Raw genomic sequence first — 20,122 nt, 5'->3', positions numbered from 1 at the left:
CATAGGATGTTCGCAATATCTTGACCCAGGGTTATCTTGTCTACATCCATTCTTATTGTGATGGGTCTGACCCCATCTTTCCTGCTGTGCTCAGTTGATGGAGTGACAGGTAAAGAAGTCTAATGATGGGGGTGTCAGGAGGGGGGGGTGCCTAGAACCACAGAAGGTCCTAGAAACCATATCATATAAAGAGTAGTTAAAGAAACCAAGTGTATCTATACCGGACCAGACAAAAGAAGACCAAAGGTAGACATGCTAACTATCTCCTAATATTTTAAGGGCTATCATTCATGGGGAAAAAAAACACTGCTAATTCTATATTCTCTTCAGAGGCAGCATTCCAACTGATGTCTGGAAGTTATAAGAAGGCAGATTTCTGGCTCAACAGAGGTACAGTAGATATTTTTCAGTTTTGTTCCCCAACGTGCATCCTTTCTTTTTTCTGGTAATAGTAACCTGATTTTGTTCTTGGGTGATGATTTCTTCCATTCTCAACACACGTAGTTTAAGCAGCTTCCATTCCCAGCTTCAAGGACATAGCCTGTGATCAAGGTTTAAGCCAAGCAGCTCAGTCCATGCTCCAGGCCACAGTCCCTGGTCAGTGATGGCAGACAGTTTCTGTAACCCTCGACCCACCTGTGATTTCATCTGAGCCTGGGCGCCCACTTCCCAGAACATTGGTACCATTGCTCCTCAAGCACCAGCCTTGTCTCTCTGCATTTCTGCCTCAGGTCATTTTCTGAAGCCCACTTCCTACCCCAGCTCATTCGGTCTGAGTTGAGGCACCTCAGAGTGGCACAGGGAAAGGGTAGAAATGGCCTCTAAGGATAATCATCAACCAACAGGGATGCAAGGTGGAATATCAATTGACCCATTGTCGTGTCCTTCAGAGGAACAATTCCGAGACACAGTCTATACAATTTCTCAGAGAGTCCTGGTCCTCAGTGAGATGGAGACTTGTTTGTTCATAGCAATAACCAGCTCAATAACATAACCTTTATTATCTTTTCCTCCTTTACTTGGCTCACCTCCCAAATTAACTACCTGTACTCAAGTTCTAGTTTCAGGCTCTGTAGGTGTGTGGGACCAAAACTGAGACATTAAGGAACTGATACATTATCCAGTTTGGGCCAATGGGCTTCCCCCAAATTAGGAAGGAGCCATTGGTCTGATGTCATGAAAAAAATGAGCCTGAATTTGTCAGAGGCCACTAAGTAGAGCCTGAGAATGGAGCCAACTAGGAGGCAATAGCTCTGAGATGGAGCCTGACAATATACTTTGAGCCCTGAATCAAGCTGCACCTGAAGCCCATCCTACCTGGAGTCTTCAAAGTATGTGAACCAAAAAAAAATTCCCCTTTAAACTTAATTAGTTTGAGAGATTTTTTTTCCCCTACCAATTTCAACCAAAAGATTCTGAACCAAAACCACAAAGAAGTAAAAAGTTTCAAACTATTAGTACTAACAATCAAAAAGTCTGGCATGAAAAGTGTTGAGCTCCCCATAGCTGGAGAGATTCAGGCAGAACACAATCAAACATGCATCTGATGTGTTGGAGGTTTTCCTTCCACACTGAATTTATTTGAGGTGTTTGGGAGGTAAAACTACACAAATTCTAAGATCCATTTCATCTCTAAAGTGGCTGATTGACTGATAAAAATGAAATGGTGCACAAGAATCTGGCTAAGAGGAGACCAGGTGACAGTGTTTCTTACTTTGTCCTTTCTTACTCCTCAGGCTGCCATTCTCACATTGTCATTAACCGATGACATTTCATTGGTGAGTTATTGTTTCTCCTACTGTCTCCCTACCCTCTGGCAATCTGGATTGCTGATCCTTATTTCAAGATTTTCTGCTCAGAATTACATAAGTGCTTCATCCTCTACTCGTATCCTAGTGTTGACAAGACAATCAGCTCACACAGCATTAACATAAGGACTCCCCCAAAATACAGCTTTCACTAAAGAAGAATCAGCCGAACTCAGAGGCAGTTAGAAGAGGGACCCACAGCTTTCTGGTTACTCATAGAATCACTCCAAACAATGTACTTTCACTCGAGTTTAGCCTAATTACCATCTTGATGGCAGGAGGTTCAGATGCGCTATACACAGATTCACCAACCTCCCCCAAAGACCTGTTCCAGCAAGGCATGCTACATTAATATTTATTTTTGCAGCATTAGCATGCATTAACCAAATGAGTCAGGCAGCAGGAAATAACTAATCTCAGATTTTTTAATTTAAAAAGAATGGCCTATTCATGGTGAAAAATACACCAACAGACTCTTGTTCTTAAGGGTGACATCCCACCTTGCATACAGTACGAGCTGCCCAGCATGATTATTAGCTGGAGCAGATTACAGATGGGAGGAAGTCCCCATTGAAGGCTGGATGGAGGGACACCAGCCACTTGCCCCCGCATTTGGAAAAAGAGACCATAATTCTGTGCTCAGAGCTGCATGAAGGAAGACAGAAAATAAGGAGATAGGTGACATCTCCTTAAACTTTTGACCAGGTAAAAACTTTTGACCTTTGAAAAAGGAAAAAAGCTTTGAATCAGAAAGCACTAATTCAGTTATGGCCAGCAGAAAGAAAATAAAAATAAGAGACAGACATACTGACAGTCGTAAAATGTAATTGATACGGTTCCTGAATCTTATTCATTAAAAAAAATATTCTATCTAGTAAGCTATTATATGTACAAGCAAGCAAGTTTGCTTGCTCTATTTGCTCTATTTGTTCACTTTCTTTCAATTATCTGCATACATAAAATGTGACAAGGGCTGCCTCTCTTTTAATTTATTTTTCTGATCTGATGAGTTTCATCATCAGGCAGCAGAAACATGAAATGTTTTCCTTTGCACAAAGGCTAGCATTTTGGTAAACTCACAAATGGATAGAAACACACAGATTCATTCTCTCTCTCTCTCTCTGCCCCTCTCTCCCCTCTATCTTTCTTTCTTCCTATTTTCTACCTGATGGCCTTTCTTTTCCAGTGGCTGCTGGGAAAATGGAGAGGTTTGTCACAACTGTCACAAGAAGAACATGGAGAAGATTGATGGGACGTGCTGAATGAGCTCCAACAAGGATGCCTCCCCCTTGAGGCTGCAGCCCAGACTCATTTTAGTTCTGGGAAGACACAGCACAGCCCCACAGATGGGCAGCCAGCCAAGAAACACCCTCCTCTTACCAAGTCTCTCCTAGGAAAGTGAAGGATCTGGGGAGAATCTGGGAGGAAGGGGTAGGCACATGGCTGTTCCTGCCTTTCACGTCCCACTTAATTAAGCCTGAAAAGAATATCCCTCGACTTGGCTGGTGAGAAAAGGAACTGGCATACTGGCTGGATTTTTAGGATCGGCACCATGTCTGCTAGACAGGGTCACAGGGACCACTGTCAAGGGCAACGTGGGGTCCAAAGGCCAGATGTTTGTCTGGCTTCTCTGCCGCTTGACCTCCAATTAAACATCCCCTTTCACACCCTTCTTTCTAGGTACAGAGACCAATTCAACTTTGAACGCAACGTCAACAAAAAATCAATTACACAGATATGTCCCTACTATGTGCTGGGGTCGGTTCTGGGCAGTAGGCTGTGAAATAAAGTCTCTGTCCTTTAGGAGCCCGTGGTTAGCAGGAGAAGCAGGTACATAAGTAAATGATTAGGAAACAAATGCATCAGCGTTACCAGCTGTTGGGTTTTTGCTGAAACCTCTGCAAGACGGCACAGCCAAGTTCAGGCAAGTCAAAGTTCTCAGGAGTTGCATTTCTGGCGCCAAGAGGGCTTTGTGCTCTAAATTCATGATTCACCGGGGTGTCGTCAGAGGACACCAACCCTGCTGACACCTTGACCTTGGACTTTCAGCCTCCAGAACGGTGAGGAAATAAATTTCTGTTGTTTTAGCCACCTGGTCTGCGGTATTGCTATGGCAGCCCAAGCAGACTGATATAGCATCATTTCTTCTTGTCCCGTCTTCCATCCAGAAGCCAGGAGGCTGAAGAACTTGTTGACCACATCTCCGCACTTTGGCTGATCACTGAGGAGCACAGAGCCAGCCTGAGGTGCCCCCCTCCACTGACTGCACCAGGAGCCGAAGCACCAAGGCAGTGTAGCACTGCCTCAGTCCCATGCAAAGAAACACCGGCACCCAGCACACCAAGGAGACGCCGCCCTGCCTGCTGTTCAGAGACTAGCACTGAGCCCTTGCCCTGACCAGCAACTCCCACTGAGTTCTAGGCACTCTTGGACTTTATATTCCAGCCCCACATTCCCACTCAGCCTCTGGGGGCTTTGACGTTGTAGGTTCTGTACCATCTTGCCATCTCTGACCGTGGTTCCTTCTCCTCCTGCCCCCATTCCTTCCACTCAATGTTGGGGGGACCACCCAGCCCTCCCAGCACCATAAGCTGACCTGTTCCTTCTGTCTATGTCACAGCATTCACCCACTTCAAAACCTCTCTTCACTCCACACTGAACAACCCATGAACAGAGAGCCCAGTGTGTCCCCAGCAGCTACACGAAGCCTGGCACACAGTAGGGGCTTGATATATATTTTGTGATCAAGTTTGTAGATTGGAGAAATAGACACAGAACAGTTTTTCTTTAATAACTGTGTGTATTCTTCTCAAGGCAGGACTCAAGAGACAAGTGATAGCATGTCAGATTACTTACTTAGAATGTACTTTCTCTCTTATCAAGGATGAAGGGGTGAGGTTAGAAGACCCTGGAGCACTTTTTGACCAAATACAGATATAGATGAAAGCACAGCATCCATGGCTAATTTCCCCTGAGTGAGAAATACCCTGTCACTATTAGCATCGAATCTCCCGGCCTCCTGCTTTTGTCACAGCTTCTGTGTTATGTGAACCTTTATTCTTATATTGCACACGACACACATTGGGAAGCAAAACAGTTAAGCATAATGCTTTTCTCAGCTATCAGGAAACATATACAGGCTTCATGGACCCCACATTACCTCTGAAATTGTTTTCAGATCCAACACATCCTATATTAACCCTTTTCCTTGTTCTTTTTCTTTTTAGTTGCAGCCTTCACTGTGAGAGTTTTGTGCCTGGACGATGAAATCAAACTTGCCTAAAGGGCAAGGAACACCATATAATCATAAATCGAAAACTTGCAAGTTGGAAAGAGGTCACCGGAGGCAAAGGAATGGTGGAAGACTTTAAGATTGAGGTAGCTGTGTCAGCACTCTGTAAGATCCAGCAGGGGAAATGGAGGTTTCTGGGAGGGATGGAAGACCCAAGATTGATTGACCCAAGATCAAGGGGAAGACCCAAGATCTGCCCCTTGAAAGCTGTGTGACCTTGGGCAAATCACCTCACTTCTCTGATCCTCTTTGTTTTTAATTTATATATATTTTGCATTTATAAAATAAGAATTATGTGTTGATATTGTACATCTCACAGGGTGGTTGTAAAATTCAAACGATACCCTTGGTCATTGCACTACTCTGTACAAGTAAAGAAAACCCATCAGGAAAGAACAGGGGAAGTCTGGGTGCAGGTTTCAGCTCTGCCCGTGAAAACTTACCTGCCTACGGATGTGAGGTCAATGTCATTTCCTCCTTTAAGCTTCAGTTTCTTCATCTTAACACAAAATCAATGAACTAACCATCTCTGGGGTGCCTTTCATCTTTCCGATCACGTGAAATGTCAAACTCAAGGCCTGGCTGTTGGAATAACTGGAGGAGGAATTGTGTTCACCTGGGCTGCCTCCCCCAGGAATGCCCTGGATGAGAGGAAGGTCTGCAAGGCTCACTGGGTCAGAAGCCAGTTCGACTGCAGCCCCTCCTAAGGAATCCCAGCTTCACTTTCCCTCCACCACACATACAGTCCACAAGGTACTGGGGGAAATCTGCTAAATATATAAGCTGGCTTTCCTGAAACCTTCTGTGCTTAACATCCCTCACACCTACAATAAACTCTAAATGCCTCATGATTGTGTCTCCACCCACTTCTCTGGCTTCACTCACTATGATGCCAACCTTACCTGCCTCCTTGTGATTCCTCAGACCTGCCCCAAACTTCCTCACCTGAGGGCCATGGTTCTTATCAGAGGTAATTTTGTCCCCTGTATTTCTTTTCTGAGGTGGCTGTAACAAACCACCACCAACTGGGGACTTAAAACAACAGAAATTGATTCTCTCCCAGTTCTGGAGGTTGGAAGTCCAAAATCAAGGGGTCAAGAGTTTTGCTCCTTCTAAGGTTCCAAGGGACAATCTGTTCTCACCTCTTCCAGCTCCTGGTGGCCGCCTGAGTTCTCTGCCTCTGTCTCCACATGGCCTTCTCCTCCGCATCTATGTCTTCCCCCCTTCTGTCTCCACTCATCATTGGCTTTAAGCCCCAGCTGGATGATCCAAGATGAAACCATCTCAAGATCCTTAACGTAATCACATCTGCAAAGACCCTTTTTCCAAATAAGGTCATATTCACAGGTTCCAGTGGTTGGGTCGTGAAGATTTCTTTTTAGGGTCACCATTCAAGCCAGTACAGCCCCCCTTGCCAGACATTTGCCAATGTCAGAAGACTTGTTTGCTGTGTTTCCCTCTTCCCTCTCCCTAACACACACACACACACACACACACACACACACGACAGATTGCAAGCTCCACGAGAGCAGGACTTTGTGTCTTTCAGAACCACATCTCCATGCTGAGAGCAGATTAGATGCTCCATACACCTTTTTTTCTTTTTTCTTGATGTGGACTGTTTTTAAAGTCTTTATTGAATTTGTTACAATATTGTTTCTGTTTTATGTCTTGGCTTTTTGGCCACGAGGCATGTGGGATCTTAGCTCCCCAACCAGGGATTGAATCCATTACCTCCTGCATTGGAAGGTGAAGTCTTAACCACTGGATCACCAGGGAAGTCCCTCCATACACACTTGTTGATGCGAGAATGGATGAACGAGTGAATACCGAGACGGGGGTGGTACCCAGAGGCGTCATCCATGCCAACCATCTCTGCAACTTTTCACTGTGGCAGCACCCTTAGAGGTGCTGATGGGTCCTCAGGGACTGAGAGGGGCCACCAGTGAAAATACCAAAGTTTCCTTCTCCAGAGATCTTCGACAATAAGAAAAGATTTTTCTTTTCCATCTGATGAGTTTAAGTCAACACCTGGGTTTAACGGGGGTCTATTCTGTGCTCAGGATTGTGGTAAGTACTGTGATATTACAAATGTTGTTGAAAGCACTATCCTTGACTTTAGCGACTAGATTCAACTACTAACTAGATTGTAATTAAGGAGACAAGACTGAACACTAAACAGTGTTGGATGGGTTAAGGTAGAGTCCTGTTACACACTGCCCTCAACCACTGGGATCAAGAATGTGTGTTTGATCCATAGATAATATGGGGCCACTGGAGGCTTTTTAAAAGACTTTGTTTTTCTAGAGCAGTTTTAGGTTCACAGCAAAATTGAGAGGAAAGTAGAGATTCCCCATATCCTCCCGGGCCCCACATGTGCACAGAGCACCCCCCCCCCCATTATCAACATCTCAGCATCCCCCGCCAGAGTGGTACATTTGCTACTATCGATGAACCTACACTGACACACCATTACCACCCAGAGTCCATAGTTCACAATAGGGTTTACTCTTGGCGCTGTACACTCTGTGGGTTTGGACAAGTGTATGATAACGTGTATCCATCATTATGGTATCATAGAGAGTAGTTTCACTGCCCTAAAATCCCTCTGTGTTCCTGTATTCACCCTCCCACCCCCTCCCTGGAGGCTTTCAAGTAAGGGAAGGCACCAGAGAAGTAGTGATTTTGGAAGATCAATCTTAAAGAATGGAATGACCAGGGGATCAAGGAGGGAGGTGACAGCTCTGGTCACAGGCCATCCCAGCAATCCAGGCATGAAATGGTTAACTCCATTGGAATTGCCTGTTTATTTCACAAGGAGATATTGAACCTGGCTCACTTTTCCCTCCTTGCCTCTCTCATTTTCTCTTCTCTTCCACATAGCAAGGATTCTCTTAAAAGTTCATTTGCATAGCCACACACTCAAAGTGATTCTCTTCTCGACAACAGTGCATTCATTTCCATTGATGAAAACAGGAGTCACAGATGTGCTGGAAGACTCTATCCAGCTGATGACGTGGCTTAAGATGCGTACATGTGAACAAGGCTGACAACCGCGGGAGACGACGATCTCAAGGCAGCCTCCACATCCACACTTCTTGACTTAGTTAAACTCTGTGGCCTTAACACTTCATGAATGCAGCTTTAAAAAAGTCACGCCTTTGTGTTTTATATCATGCATTCAAAGAGAAGAGTGCAGACACCTGGGGCTTCATCCTCTGCAGGAAAATGACAATGAAAAGCACAACTATGTAATTGTCCCAACAAGAAACTATGGTTGCCTAGTTTAGAAATAGGCATAGAAATAGTGATGGAAATTCCAGAAAACAGCTGGGTTTGTCCTTGGCATATACCCTCAAGTAATTTTTGCCTCCTTTCTAAATTTTTAAAACCGTCTCTGCCTACCACCCACACCCCAGCTTCATTATCAAACATAGTCTTGCTTATAAAACTAGCAAAGTTTCAGCTTCTGAAAGAGATCATCAGGTTGTTTGAATCAAAGTAGGGAAAAACAAGGATGTCAGACAACAGCAGCCACAACCAAAAAACAAACAGCAGCAGCAGCAAAGGCAGGCATTCCAATCAAGCAGAACATAATACATGCACATTTTTATACAAAAGCAAGGACAAAAAATTCTAGATCTTAAGGCACGATATTGCAGAAAGTTACAAGCAAATGGAAAGTGTGTTTAGAGAGAAGCCTTCAGAAGGACAATCCATTTCAAGGATTCTGATGCACTCACAGCTTAAAAATTATAGACCACGTAGACTAGGAAAATGAATCTGGTAAGTGCAATTAGCTATTTTTTCCCCCCTTTCACCTGCATTCCTCTCCCCCTATTGATTTTTTTTTTTTTTTTAATTTTATGGCTGTGTTGGGTCTTCGTTTCTGTGCGAGGGCTTTCTCTAGTTGTGGCAAGCGGGGGCCCCTCTTCATCGCGGTGCGTGGGCCTCTCACAATCACGGCCTCTCTTGTTGCGGAGCACAGGCTCCAGACGCGCAGGCTCAGTAATCGTGGCTCACGGGCCCAGTTGCTCCGCGGCATGTGGGATCTTCCCAGACCAGGGCTCGAACCCGTGTCCCCTGCATTGGCAGGCAGATTCTCAACCACTGCGCCACCAGGGAAGCCCTGCAATTAGCTATTTTATCACCAAGAGACTATTGCTTCTACTGAGACATAATAAAAGCAGAACATTCTTCTACTACAACAGAATGAAACAGAAAATATCAGTTCATCAACTATGTGATCTGGGTTGGGTGAGCAGCCAGCTCCTTGAGCCTCAGTTTCCCTAGTTTTCAAATAGGAGTAGAACCTCAAGATTGGGGTGGGAATGAAATGGGATGATGCATGTAGAAATTCTTTGTCATAAAGCAGCATACTCCCCCAACATGGTACTTTTGCACAAAATAAAATGAAAGTGGCCCCAGATAGAAGAGGTTTGGTTCTCTGGCCATAGGTGTAAAGTTTAAAGAATTTGCATTTAATTGAATTATTCAAGTTTTGCCCCAACCTTAGCGTTATCTTTGACTCCTCACTTTTGTTCTGCCCCACACATGGAATCATTACAAATTCTTTCATCTCTTCCATAAAAACACATTCAGAATCCAACCTTCTCCAAGCTCACCACCTCCACTGCTACCTCCCTGGTCTGGGCCACCATCACTGTTCACCTGGATTAGTACTGAGTCTCCCCACTGACCTCCCTTCCCTGTTCCTGTACTTCCCCTCAACAGCCTATTCTCCTTTAGCGGCCTGAGCCGGGCCACGTCCCTGCCCAAAACCTTGCTGGGACCACTCTTTTTAGAGATCTGCACCCCCCATTGCTTCTCTGACCTCATCATCTGCTGTATTCTGCCTACTTGGTTCCAACTCACTGACCTCCCTGCTCGTCCTCAAACAAACATGCCAGGCATGTTCCTGCCTCTGGGCCTTTGCACTGGCTCGTCCTGCCATCTGGAATGTTCTTTGCTCAGACAGCCCTGTGGCTAACTCCCTTGCTTCTGCCATCCCACTTTTTCAAAGAGGTCCAATCTGACCAACCTACTGAAAACTGGAAGCAGCCTACCCTGACCAGCCCCCCTTAATTGTTTATATTTCTTTTTTCACAGAACTTATCAACTTCTAATACTATTTACTACTTTTGTTGTTTGTCTTCTATCTTTTCTGCCCACAGACATATACTTGAGTGCTGACACCACGAGGGAGGGGTCTTTTGTGGCTTATTCACTGATGTATTCTATGATGAATCCATAGTAGGTCCTCAACAAATATACATAAATTTTTCAAAAAGTATTTATTAATCATAATGATTAAAAGTTTGGATTCTTGATCTAGGTCACCTGCTTTTGAATCCTGGTTCTCCCATTCCTTGATGTGATCTCTCTGTGCCTGACTTTCATCCTGGAAGATTGAACCCCTTTCTCTTTTGAAGTACTTCCTGTGGAATCATTGCTCCTCACACCCCGGGTTGGTATGTGCTAAACTAGAATATGAGGCTTCATTCACCATACTGACCAGGTAAATGACCAAGAAAAAGGTGTTTACACACCTTCCCCTAGTTAATCATTTTATAAAGGCCAACCATGAGTAGGCTAATAAAATCATATTCATATATGAGAGACTACATCAATTAAGATTCTTTAATGAAGTAACATAGATGAGCAAACTCAGTTACCCATGGTAGGCAAAGCATGACATGAGGGTTTTTTACTCCATCTCTTGGCTCTGCTTCCTCTGGTTTGGGCATCATTCTCAGCCAGCTCTTGCCTCATGGTGGTAAGATGGCTGCCATAGCTCCAGACTAGACATGTTTGCAGACTATGATCAAAAGAAAGACTGCAACAGTCTTTTGCCCAGCATGCCCGTTTGGTTCTCTTCTGTTGTTATTGGCTACTGTGCCCATCCCTGACTCAGTCACTGTGGCAGAATATGATGTTCTGTTTATTTAAAGCCTAGGTTAAATGCTTACTAAATCAGGGGTGGAGCCCCTCCAACGGCACATAGACTGAAGGCAAGATCAGACACAATTATCAGTAGAAGGATGCAAGGATACCAGAAGCCAGAAGAGCACATGGCCTCTGTCCCAAGAATACTACCAATGTCCTCCAGTGAGTCTTTCGTCCTCACCTCCATTAGGAATTTGCAACCTACTAAAGCATTGTTCCATAGGAATACAGATTGAGTTACCCTGGGGCCCAAGGAGGAAAGATGGGGATCTAGCATCTACTGACATTAAACCTAACCTTCAGGTAAGATGAAACCCAAACCCTTGTGAGAAAACTACATATACAAGGGCAAACAGCTTGTCCTTATGATCTCTCTCCTCTACTTCCTAGTTTTGTGACTGTGATAAAGTTACTTAGCCCATCTGTGCATCAGTTTCCTCATCTCTGAAATGGGCATCTTGCTTTTACTCACCTACGTGGGCTGCTGTGAAGATGAAATTGGGTTATACACGTAAAGCCCATAGAACAGTGTCTGGTACATGGCAAGGACCCACTGATTGGTAACAATTATTACTGTTTTCTTGTTATTATTAGCATAAGAGACAAGTAGCCAACTTAGTACAGCACTAAGTCTTGTGACACAAGACAGACATGTGCAATGTTATTAGGCCAGAGAGTCCCTTATGTCTCCCTAAGACAAAAGTTTTCCTTGAGTGTCAGCTACTGAGACATTTATAGGTACACCTTGTACCATGTCCCACACTGGGATGAACTCTCACTAACTCAAGTTAATCTGACTACTCAGTAAGTTACTCCAGCCCTTGTCCGCTGCTGGCTAATAAAAAGAAGGCTGAGTTTGTGGTGGTCTAAGACGAGCAAAGTGGAAGATGGAAAGAAATCCATCCCTCAGAGCACTGGCATCAAGGCTTGGGAGAAGCTCCAACATTTGGTCCAAGTATAGTAGAATGAACGACAGCATTCTGACATGTACACACCAGACAGCTGCAAATCCCTCTGACCTTTTTGTGTCCCATAATTAACTGTCTGAACAGGGAAAATAATGACCCTGACATGATCAGATTAAATCTCTGATCTGCCTCCAGCTGGACATCGGTGGTGTAAACAGTCGAGGGTAAGCCTAAGACTCTGAGCTATGCTTGTGACTCTTGATAAAAGTCTGGGGACAGGGAAGAAATGCTCTCTACCTCCCCAGCAAGGAAGGGTCCGCCTGCTCCCCTGCAAACCCATGGGCTACACTGCCTTCTCATCATGAAAACCCCAAAACTAGCCTGCAGGAAAGAAGAAATGTTTAAAAGGGTTTAGAGCGAATGTTTTTCATTGGTGACTCATCTTACCTGGTCTCTAGAAGGACTGAGACTCCTGGCTGTAGCAAAGGGTTTCGACACTGACAGACTTTACAAGGCTACCCATCCATGGGTACCTCTCTTGTTATCCTGCCAAATCTGAAGCCAACTATTTTCCTACCAACTTTGATAAGAGAAGCCAGGAAACCAATCTGTCACATTCTTTCAAAAACCTTAGCATCTTTGAGTCAAACCGCAGGTCAGATGTTTAATCAGAAGACAAATAACCCAATTCCACAAAAACATTCCCAGTTCTATCACTAAGTATTGTTGTAACCAACTGTGATCCATTTGTTCCCCCTGGCACTCAGTTTTTCCATCTGTAAAATGGGAGGATTCAACCAGATGAACTGGGATGAATTGAGATCCCCTCCGGGTCAAACACCCTCATGGGTGTTCTGCTTCTAAGAAAGGGTCAGCATTTACAGTCAGCATGTAAGGCAAAAATTACCCTTATAAATTGCTTACATTACCCATACAGTACTCTGGCTTTGGGTTTTGTTTATTCAATCCTATGCATCAAATTTCACACACTCCAAAGTTTGAGAATCATTGAGCAGGACAAAAAGGAGCCAAAGGGAAGTCTGTAGACTGGCATCTGAGCCTTCAAAGTGTCCTGCCTTTAAGATAACTACCAAACTTTGTTCTATATGGTAAAAATAGTGAAATGAACAAAACCATCAAAAATTCCTATTAAGTTTTGGAAGTATACTCTTGAGATTTTTACCTATTTGGTAGGTAATTCTTTCCTTCCCAGAGTAGTTCCAGTATCACTACTACTTAGACAGTGATTCAGTATATTTCCTTTCAATTACCTCCTAAACCTTTCCTTCAGGTATCTACCAAGCACTGCCCCTCATGAACCTTGTGGATAAATAAGAATATCTGTCCTGGTAGAAAGGATGAACATGTTAGATTCTCAAACTCTGTGGTACTCTGGAAGAACATGAACAAAAGTACTACTAGTAAAAAATAATTTATACAAGTTCCTCGCGTTCTCAGACCCAACCTTATATAACATATTTATTGATTATCTGTCTCCTCTATTAAAGTACAGGCTACATGAGAGCAGGCATATGGTCAGCTTTGTTCATCATAATAACCCTACTGCCTAGAACACTGCCAGGCACACAGCAATATCTCTTTAAAGAAAAAAAAAAATGAATGAATGAATGGACGAATGAATGAGAGTTAAACATCTCTATTATTCTAAGAGATACACTGCTACTATAATGACTCAAAATAAAGATCATGACTTGGAAAAAAAATAAAAAGATAACTACCTTGGTGGTGAAAACAGGTCAGGGAAGAATGAAAAATGTGCTCCTGCTTGACTGTGGGATTTGACCTATTCTATTTTTAAAAACCCATGGTTCTTAAATCTTAACCCACGCTATAGACTTGTTTCTTGCTGTAAGGATTAAATAATATTTTATGAGTAAAACAGTGTCTAGCACAGGACCTGGTACCTGGTAAGTAGGTAATACATGTTGGTTTTGAATCTAAAGCTTGCATTTTCAATATTCTTTGGAAAATTGTGAAGGAGAACATGGCTGCCTGTCAGCTGGTCTTGCAAACTGGGTTTTCCCATCTTGAGCCCACCACACAGCTGTCCCACACGTGCTCTGGTCTCATGTCCCCTGGCCCCTGGGGTGAAGTTCTAAAGTTAGTAGAAGAATGAGTGATGCAGTTCCATGCTGAGCTCACATGTGAGAAACTTCTTTGCAAACTAGAAAACAGTACACACCAATGACAAATTATTATTACCATCCATCTGGCCAGTGGGACTGGGGTCCTGTCTTGGTTGCTAATTAGCTAACATTTGAGTGCCCGCCATGGCTGGGCAGTAGTCAGTGATTTACCTGCAAAGAGAATCCTTTACAGTCATGTACAATCCTTTACAATCCTTTACAGAGTTGCCTGCCATCATCACTGCCAGTCTTATTTGTTGGGGGAGGAAATAAAAGATCGGAGAGACTAAGTGCCTTGGCCAAGGTCTCTCTGTTACAGTGGCAGAGCTGGGATTCAGTCCCGGGTTAAGCTGGTCTCTTTTTTCCTTTTTTTTTCCTTTTTAATTTTTTTTAATTTTTGGCTGCATTGGGTCTTTGTTGCTGCGTGCAGGCTTTCTCTAGTTGCAGGGAGCGGGGGCTACTCTTCATTGCGGCACGTGGGCTTCTCATTGCGGTGGCTTATTGCAGAGCACGGATTCTAGGCGCGTGGGCTTCAGTAGTTGTGGCACAGGGACTCAGCAGTTGTGGCTTGCGGGCTCTAGAGTGCAGCCTCAGTAGTTGTGGCACACGGGCTTAGTTGCTCTGTGGCATGTGGGATCTTCCCGGACCAGGGATCGAACCTGTGTCCCCTGCATTAGCAGGCGGATTCTTAACCACTGCACCACCAGGGAAGTCCTAAGCTGGTCTTAAGGAGAAGCCCATCTTTCTTCTTCAGCTCTTCACCCCCTGATTGAAGCCTGCTGATCTTCCTCCAGATAAAAACGCTGCTAGGAACTGAGCTGTGTCCCCCATTTCATACACTGAAGCCCAACCCCCAGTGTAAGGGTATTTGAAGATGCGGTCTTTGGGAGGTGATTAGGGTTATATAAGGTCATGAGGGTGGGTCCCTTATGATGGAATTAGTGGCTCTATAAGAAGAGGAAGAGAGAGAGAAGTTGCCATGAACAAGCCAGGAAGGGAGTTCTCACCAGAAACTGAATCAGTCAGAGCCTTGATCTTATACTTCTGGTCTCCAGAACTGTGAGAAATAAATAAATAAACTGTGTTTAAGCGCCCTAGTCTGTGGTATTTTGTTATGGCAGCCAAGCTGACCAAGACAGATATCAACAGAGGCAGGACAGGAGGAGGCGCTAAGGGCATGGGGTTTGTACGTAACACACCTGGATTCAAGACAGCACTTCCAAACACTCACTGAGTAAACTGATTGGCCTCCTGGTCTGATTTTCATCATCTATACATGGGACTAATAATAGCACCTATCTTACTGAATTATTGTGGGGACAAAGTTAGAAGTGCTCAGCGTTTTCTAATACATGGTATACTGTCAATAAATGTTAGATTAAAAAATCTGCTGACTCCATGTCTAAATGGACACTGTGTCATCACTTTTGGGGGTCAAGAAAATTTCTACTTAAGTGACAACCTGATACCTGTAAAGAGAAATCCATCAGACAATTATCATCATTAATGGTAGACGGAAGAATGCAGGAGGAAGGGAGGGAAGAGGACAGGACTTCAAGTACAGAGGAGGCCCCAGTGTGATGGTGGAGGATTGGCTATGGGGGATGTGGAGACATGATATGAACACCTGGATTGAGGGGCTCAAGAGAGCTCCAGGTCGGAGAGGAGAGAGTAGCATCAAAAACCTAAACTGCGTCCCTTCCTAATTCTGGAAATCGCCCGGGGCCATGTTCTGCTCCCAGAGTTAAAGGGGAGGCATGGGGTCGGCCAAAGCCCTGCTCCAGGAGTGGATGGGCACTCCCCTGCCCCGCAAGCAGCTGAAACATGACAAATTCATTCACCCTCATGTGCTGTCCACGTGGCCTGCATATGACCAGGCTGCCTCGGCTCTGGGTCACCTAATGGGTCCAGGTTTAGGGCTGCTGCCCACACTGCCACAGCCTGGAATTCAGCATTCCTAAGAGGCTGAAGGCACTGTGGGAAGGCTGTTCTCCAAGCCCTTCTTGCCCGAGCGGCACGGTGAGGCCTCAGAGGCCTTGCCGAGCTGTGAGATGAGAGTGCCTTCCCCTGGATGTTCACCGCTGGGTTAACGGTTCTCCACCAAAACCACTGCTGAGGTTCGCCCTTCCTCCCAAACTGGGGGGCACATTCAGGTCAAATGCCCCTCAGATCCAGAGGCCACAGGGCACCAACCAGTAGATGCCCTTTTGTTTTCTCTGTACCACTGTCTTTTGAGAGCTTCTACTGTGCACACCCCTTGTCATGAATGATTTCATTAGGTTTTCACCAAAACTCTCATGGAATAGGACACTGAGATTCAGCAAGGTTCAATGGTTGCCCAGGGTCATAGAGCTCATCAGCCACAGAGCTCAGATGACTTCCCCAACACCTCGGTCAGGAGCTCAGACTCTGCAGCCAGACCACCTGGGTTCTCAGCCCAGCCCTTTCATTTATTAGCTGTGCAATTCAGGGAAAGTGACTTAACCTCTCTGAGTGTCAATTCCCTTATGTGTAAAACAGGATAATCATTTTTAAACATAGAAAGATCTTAGAGAAATGCTGAGCACAGGGTAAACATTTAATAAATGTCATCAACTCTCACCCTTTTGTCTGACCTCAGAGCCTGGCTAACTATATGCATCTGCATTTTTAAGTTAAAGTTCTTTGCATGTCACTATCTACGTAAAGAGAGAATTTACAAAGCTCAGCTAAGAATGTAGTGTGATGTTGGCTCTTCTGTCCCCATATTCCTCAGTGGCATGTCACAGAGTTGGCAGGGCATTTGCCATTGAACATCTGCATTCTTGGCTAGCCCCAACTTCCCCACAGACAGTATCACATTGCTTTTATGCCAGAGCAACTGCTAAGGACAGAGCAACTCTACAGCTGTCATATTACTTAGTGGGCCCTATAATTGCACAAGGGTCCCTGATGCTTGAGGAAGGGGAAGGAGGGCAGGAAAGAGCATCTCCCCAGAAACAAATCTACACGTAGAAATAAAGAGTAAGACTTTAGGGAAAGGATGCACATAGAGAAAGTGGAGGAATTTTGTTGAGATCCTCTTGGGCCCAATACTGCCCTGGGCACTTTGCATGCATTATCTCATTGTGTGCTCATGAGAGCTAGAGTGAGGCAGTACTATTATTACTCCCTCTTTTACAAATGAGGAAACCGAGGCTCAGAGAGGTCACTTGTTCATGGTCATACGGCTAATAAGAGGCACGGTTAGCTCCCAGAAGGGAAATTTTTCAGACCTTTTTGCTGGGCAGCTGACTTCGATTTCCCACTGAATGTGGTTCAGGGTTCCCTGGTGTATCAGTTCTCTATGCCGTGTAACAAATCATAATGAATTTAGCAGCTTAAGGCAACACCCATTTATTATGTCCCGGTTTTTATAGATCAGAAGTTGGGTGTCCTTGGATGGGAACTTGCCAAATCAGGGTGTTGTTTCTGAAGGCCAAAATCAGGGGTTTTTTTTTTTCTTAAGGCCAAAGTCAGGGTGTTGGCTGGGCTGGGTTCCAATCTGGAGGCTCTGGAGGAGAATCTGCTTCATTTGGGTTATTACAGAGTTTGGTTCCTTGTGGCTGTAAGACTGAGGACCTTGTTCCCTTGCTGGTGTTGGCTGAGGGCTGCTCACTGCTCCTGGAGGCCACACACATTCCTTCTCATGCGGCCTCTTCCATCTTCAGACCAGCAACAGTGAGTCAGGTCCTTCTCATGCAGCCAATCCCTCTGACTTCTTCTGTTACCAGCCAACAAATTTCTCTGCTTTTAAAGGCTCATATGATTACATCAGACCCACTTGAATAATGTTCCTTTGTCATATAGCATAATCATGGGAATGACATCTCATCATATCCACAGGGTTTACCCACACTGAAAGGGGAGAGGATTTATAAAGGTGAGGGTCCCTGGGAGTCCTTCTGCCTGGGAGTCCTTCTGCCTGTGAGCTGCCAGAGACCAGAAAGGAACTCGGGAGTTCTGATGTCTTATTCCCTAGCTTAGACTCCTGGGCTGCACTCTGGGATGATGTGAATGGGAAGCACTTCTATAATCCTGACTGCGGTACCTACTGCATTTATGGAGCTCTGCTTTCGAAGCCAAGGCTATGATTCTGTATCTCCACGGCACACAGTTCATGAAACTGGTAGCAAATTACTGAGCTAAGATACTGTGTAGAAATAAGAGTGGTACAGAAAAATGACGGGCCTCCTTTGCTTTCCTCCCTCCTTCTCTCCCTCCTTGCCCTCCACCCACTCCCTCCCTTCTTTCCTTCCTTCCTTCTTGTTTATTCTTACTGGACACCTGCTATGTGCCAGGCAATGTACTGGGTCCTGGTGATACAGTAGTGAACAAGTCTGGCAAAACAAGGCCCCTGCCCACATGACTATATGGTCCCAAGCAGTGTCAGCAAACTTGTTCTGTAAAGGGCCAGATAGTAAATATTCCCAGTTTTACAGTCCTCAGTAATGACTACTCAACTCTGCCTCTGCAGTAGGAAAGCAGCCATAGACAACAGTAAAGGAATGAGAGTGGCTGTGTTTCAATAAAACTTTATAAAAACAAGTGGGGAGGGAGATAAATTAGGAGTTTGGGATTAACATATACACACTACTATGTATACAACAGATAAACAACAGGGATCTATTGTATAGCACAGAGAACTGTATTCAATGTCTTGTAATAACCTCTAATGGAAAAGAATCTGAAAAAGTGTGTGTGTGTGTATGTGTGTATATATATATATATATATATATCCGAATTGCTTTGCTGTACACCTGAAACTAACACAACATTGTAAATCAACTATACTTCAATTTAAAAAATGGTAAAAAAAAAAAAAAAAGTGGTGGCCACATTGGGCCTGCAGAACATAGTTTACAAACTCTTGGTCTTGTGGGTAAGACTAAGAACATAAAGGCAAGAAGTCAACAAGAGCATTACAAGTTGTTACAAGCTCCTGGAAGGAAATACAAAGGGCGCTGTGGCAGGAGAATAAAGTGGAGGAGGAAATCATTATTTTAAATAGGGTAGTCAGGGAAGACATCTCTGAAGAACTGACATTTAAACAGAGACCTGAAAAGAAAATAGGAAGGAAGTGGGTGGCAAAGGAAAGAGTTCTGGGGAGAAGGACCGGCTGGTGCAAAGGCCCTGAGGCACGAGGAAACTTGAGGTACCCAGCAACGAAAAGAGAGCAGATGTGGGGGGGGGGCAGCAATGGCTGAGGCTGGGAAGGACTCAATGATGCAGGACCTCAGAGCCAGGGTAAGGAGTGTGGATTCTGCTCAGCGTAGGATGGGCAACCACAGGGGGTTGAAGCAGGAGCATAACAGGATCTGACTTATACAGCAGCCTAAAACCCCAGCTTAGGAAAAGGCCCTGTTCACCTGAGTTGAAATGACCTCCCAAAAGGGGTGGAAGTGCCAAAATCACACACATAAAACCTTCAGACAATCCTCCAAATGAACAGTCAGTCACTTCTGAGAAACAGTTAAAAAACAGAATTTGAGGAGGTGAGGATAGGTGCTGTCATTGTCATATGCAAAGAACTCAGCCTCAAACTCCCTGCGCCGGACAACCTCTCCGCCTGGTGACACTTAACAGAGAACCACTTACAACGGTCCGGTCAAAGTAAGATCATGATTTCATTACAGGTGAGCTAGATGCCTTCCCCAACCAATTCCACGTCCCTTCACTGGTCGCATGTTCTATTACAAATAAACAAACAAAACAAAAATAAAGAAATAAAAGATCTGAAAGCTCAGAGCCATCACAATATGGATTTGGCTTTTAATGACCCCAGTGAACAATCTTCAGAGCTGCGGACACTAGTAAACAGCCCTGGTCCACGAAAGCGGTGCTTTCTCAGGCACACGTCTCAGGTTCGCTCCTGGGCAGGCATGATGCTGGGCTTGCCCTCCCATGAGCTCTGTGGGATTCATTAAGCCGTGGAGCCAGTGGGCTCTGCAGCCACCATGTAGCAGGTGGCCTTTCAAGAATGTCCACTGCACAACAGGTTGT

General features: G+C 44.7%; 1 protein-coding gene across 1 annotated transcript in view; it reads right to left on the bottom strand.

Moving 5' to 3' along the window:
• Nucleotides 1–20,122, bottom strand: part of KAZN (kazrin, periplakin interacting protein) — a 1,128,675-nt gene that overhangs the window by 880,421 nt on the left and 228,132 nt on the right. The window lies entirely within an intron of this gene.

This window comes from Balaenoptera acutorostrata, chromosome 1 (genome assembly GCF_949987535.1).
Source record: "Balaenoptera acutorostrata chromosome 1, mBalAcu1.1, whole genome shotgun sequence".
Classification (NCBI taxonomy): domain Eukaryota; kingdom Metazoa; phylum Chordata; class Mammalia; order Artiodactyla; family Balaenopteridae; genus Balaenoptera; species Balaenoptera acutorostrata.
Note: the sequence above shows the minus strand (reverse complement) of the source record. Positions and strands in the feature narration are given on the sequence as shown.